This window comes from Amborella trichopoda, chromosome 2, assembly GCF_054954075.1.
Source record: "Amborella trichopoda isolate Santa Cruz 75 chromosome 2, AtrichopodaSantaCruz75HAP2 v2.0, whole genome shotgun sequence".
Taxonomy (NCBI): domain Eukaryota; kingdom Viridiplantae; phylum Streptophyta; class Magnoliopsida; order Amborellales; family Amborellaceae; genus Amborella; species Amborella trichopoda.
The window spans coordinates 6956628-6961329 of NC_142337.1; the positions used below are offsets into that span (position 1 = coordinate 6956628).

The 4702-nt window shown below is 37.7% G+C and overlaps 1 long non-coding RNA gene across 2 annotated transcripts; it reads left to right on the forward strand.

The window, feature by feature from the left end:
• Positions 1-412: 412 nt before the first annotated feature.
• On the forward strand, positions 413-3015 carry LOC148783067 (uncharacterized). Of its 2 annotated transcripts, none has more exons than XR_016049004.1 (2): positions 413-570; positions 2766-3015. It is a non-coding gene; the product is annotated as an uncharacterized LOC148783067 (long non-coding RNA). The 2 variants fall into 2 exon arrangements; XR_016049005.1 differs by having other exon boundaries at positions 2775-3015.
• Positions 3016-4702: the final 1687 nt, after the last annotated feature.

Sequence of the window (4702 nt, forward strand, 5' to 3'; positions counted from 1 at the left end):
TCCATGTGTGAAGAGAGGGACAGAGCAACATCGCGTGTGAAGAGAGAGAAAAAGAGCACCACATGTGAAGAGAGGGAAAGAGCAGCACCGTGCATGAAGAGAGCGAAAGAGCAGCACCGTGTGTGAAGAGAGAGAAGGAGCAGCACTGTGCATGAATAGAGAGAGAAAGAGAGAGAGAGGCAACACCGCGGGTGTAAGGAGAAGAAGAAAGAAATTTCACAAACGGCAGTAAGATGGAGCAAATGGACTAGCGCCGTGCATGTAGCGCCGTGCGTGACATTGCCATGGATGAACAGTGACTGCCACCAGCTGAGTGCATGTAGCCACACATTACCATTTGTTTAGTTGCATGTGTGGTGTATGCCACCTGTCAACACTTGGGTTGCCACCTCCCCATCAAGGGAGTACTTAAGCCTCTCCCTCTCCCTCAAGCCATTCACTTCACTCTCTCTCTCTAGAGCCTTTCAACTTGGAGCCCTTTTTGTTAGCTATTGTTCACCATTGAAGAGCCTTGTTAAAAGCTTAAGGAGGAGACTGTGGGAGGAGATTTGGAGACATTGTACACTTAAGGTAAGTGGATCATCTACCTTGTAGATCCTTAAGCATGGATTGGACATGAATCAAGCATGATAATTTGCATAAGTAGTGGCATGATTAATGGATGCATATGCACATTGTTGTACTGTAAATTCCAGCAATTTAGCTTGCCTTGGCATGACGAAAATGAGTATCAAATCTTCCTTGTGTTTAATGGAAAGTCTGTGATTATGTATTTTTGTGTATCTATGGAAAATGAGAAAGGTTTATGTTAAGAATTAGCATAATTAGAAGCTAATTGATTGTCATGTTAAGTGATGATGTGACTGTGCTGTAATTTCCAACAAGGTTCTATGTTTTTATAATTTACTCTTGACATACCAAATAAGGTCCAAATGATCTCAAAACTCTATCGTTTGAAATATATCCGTATCTACTAAAATGTTCATGTTTAAATCTTGCTTAAATTCTTTATGCATAAAGAGTTATGCTTCAAAATGTGCAAGTAGGCTACTGTTGACAAATTTAGTAAAGTACATAACTGATGTCTCTGTTGTCACGAATTTTGATTAACCAAATGGAATCCTTTTCTTCTAAACCACTGTCATTTGAAAGATTTATGAGTATTCTTGAAATCACATGTTGAACACATTTCGAATTTCTTCTTGAATTGAGAGTTATATAATTAGATGTAGAGATCTGTCATTATGGACAAATTTCGTAAAATTCAAAACCATTACTTGGGTTGTCATGAACTTTTGAATGACCAAATGAAGTCAAAATGTTCTCAAACTGCCCTTGTTTGAAAGGTGCATGTTTTTACTTGAATTTTGGTTCTGAAAGTAGTTTAAAATATTTTATGGATCGAAAGTTATAATAGTGTTAAGTAGGACATGTCACTGTCCCAACTGTACATCAAGTTTCAGATAAAATGCTTCCTTTCTAATGAGATTTGAAAGGTCAAACGCCTTCAAACTACCCCATTTTGAAAGATACGCATGCTTAGTGCAAAATTAGTTTTGGAACCGTTTTCAAATTCTGAATGGGTAGAGCATTATGACACTGTTTATGGCTGGATGTCACTGTCTAAAATTGTAGAAAAATATGACACTATGATACTGAAAATATGATACTGTGATACTGAAAATATGATACTGTGATATAATGGGACTGTTTAATATATGTGATCCTATTATATTAAGACTGTTATATGTGTCATGACCGTTATGCAATGGGTCCTCCATTAGTAGTGGCTACTCTGATTCTGTTATATTAAGACTGTTATATGTGCCATGACCGTTAGGCAATGCGTCATCCATTAGTGGTGGCTACTTTGATTCTGTTATATTCAGACTATTATATGTGTCATGACCGCTACGTAATGGGTCCTCTATTGGTAGTGGCTACTCTGATTATGTTATATTAAAATTATTATATGTGTTATGACCGCTACGTAATGGGTTCGCCATTGGTAGTGGCTACTCTAATTCTGTTATATTAAGACTGTTATATGTGCCCTGACCGTTACGCAATGGGTCCTCTATTGGTAGTTGGATTTATAATTCTGCTATACGAAAAACTGATATTTGTGACATGACCACTACACAATAGGTCCCCCATTGGTAGTTGGGTATACTGTACCTCGACTCCTATGATAGGAGTGGAGTCGAGGAGTGACTAAGAAAAACAGGGAGGGTCGCACCCCCTAACTTGTCATGGGCACTACGCATTGGGCCCTCTAATGGTAGTGTAACACCCTCCTACCTAAAGGCGTAAGGAGAGGGTCGTGTCTTGCAAGGCTACAACATATCGAAAACCTCACAGCGTACTGGGGATTGTGTGCATGAGTGAGGACATTACGAAATGGGAGCTCTATTTGTCATTGTCCTCCATCCTGAATGAGGGTAGAAGTCTCAAGTTATAGGATTGGCTTAGCCTAATCGATGTGGCTTCTATTTTGGGAGTAAACAATTATGTTTTCTGCCTGTATGAATTAGATATTCTGTATGAGTGTCTAATTGGAATTGTGATAAGTAACGATGTAATTGCTATATCCGGAAATATTCGATGCTCTGACATTTGAACCTTGCTCTCTTTATACTGCTAATGTTTATATTCTGATGCACGACGCCACTCTGTGATACCAGTATGATCTCTGATGAACCGTAGGCTATGTTATTATGTATATACATGTAGACGGGAATACAAGGGTAGTGATCTACTTACAGGGCTTATAGGTCACTCCGCTTACTTTCATCTATGTAAAGTGATAGCACTTGCCTGTGGGAGTCAAGCAGCAGAGTGGTGGCGGCAACATTGAAGCTTCAGACCTGTCAAGGATCCCTTTATGCATAGCAGGTGTTTGGTGGCGAGGCCATTGTGTTGTTTTGGTGTGATATTGTAAGTCAAGCTCGTAAGCCTCAAACTATATTGTAAATAATCTTGGAGTTTGAATGAAAATTTAATGGTTATAATTTATTTAGTTTTTAGTGCTTGATGTATAACTTTTATTTAATTTTCGTGGTTTGCTTTGATTCCGCATTTCTAACATACGTTGAGTCACTCCCACCTGAGTGACGTTCGCAACCTCTAGTTGCAATCTCACACTCTGTCGTCCTCCAATAGGGTACGGTAGGGGTCAGGGGTCAGGGGCAGGGTTGTGATATGGAGTACATGGACAATATACTCCAGCACGAGCATGAAATCTTTTGGCTATGTATGAGATTGTATGTTATGCTCATGTGGAAGTATACAATACATTTACTCCCTTATGCAGATGATGTACGATAAGGATTTTTCAATCTAAACTTCTGGTAGTCTATGAGTTGAAAAGATTACATCCCCAAAATCTGGGGTCCTAAGAGTGCTCATAGATTGAATTTTACACTAAGAAGTACATGGTCATTATACTTGCATGGGAGCATGGAATCATGTGGCTGTGTATGACCGTGTATGCCATGCTACCACGGGAGCAAACTATACATGTACTCCCTTAGGGAGAAGACATAATACATGGATATTTTGAATTTGATATTCTAGGATACACCTAAGAAATACTAAATGATTGCTTTCAAAAGAAAAACAAGATTTGGTTTTTGAGTTCTCGAATACTTAGATGTCACTGTCCAAACGTAGATGGTCTTTATTCAATCTCGAGAGATTATTTTTTCAAGCACAAAAAGAGAACAAGTAGAAAATTTATCTTCTTCTTCTTCTTCTTTTTTTGTTTGTTTTTTTTTTTTTTTTTGGAGGTTAGTGTTTGGGTTGAAAAAGTTACATCCCCAAAGTTAGGGGTCTTGAAAGTACTCCTAGATTGAGTTTTACTTGAAGGAGTAAATGGATAATGCTTTCAAGTGAAAGCACAAAATCTTTTAACAAATTAGGAGCGTGTATATGTTCTCACAGAGCATATAATATACATTTACTCCGTTAGGCAGAAGACATACTCTATGAATTTTTTTCGGTATGAAATTTTTTGTCGCACTCAAGAAATACTAAATGATTGCCTACAAAAGAATAAAAACGTTGAATTCTAAGATAAAAAAGTTGAATTTTAAGACTTAGATCTTACTACTCAAAAAGTGGATGATCTTTATTCAATCTCCAGACACTATTTTTTCCAAACACTGAGAAAGTGCATATTGGAAAATCTTTTTTTGAGGTTAGTCTATGGTTGAAAAGGTTGCAGCCCCAAAGTTCGGGGTCCTAAAAGTACTCTAGAGTTTTAATCGAGAAGTAAATGGGCAATATGTAATCCAGCAGGAGCACAAAATCTCTTGTCCATATATATTTAAGATAAATGCAACATACATATTCTCTTTGTGATATGACCAAAAAAGAAGGACGTAGTTTGTTTTCTTTTTTTGGGTAATTGAATGACGTAATTTGTAGAATTGGAAATGGAATGCAATATCTCACAAATGATTTCATTTGTTTTGGGAATAGACTCAAGGCATAGGTGTCACAATATGAAGTCTTGTGTCTCATTCCTACCATAGGTTGAGGGCAATTTCCCTCCTGAATAACCCAACAAATTCTACCACAAGTTAGGGACCCTTTCCCGGAATGAACCAAAAAAGAAGTCGTTTTAGTTGAATAGCAACAATCACATAGTGATATAACACCCTAAACTTGCGACTCGATAAATCATAGTTAATCTACGAAA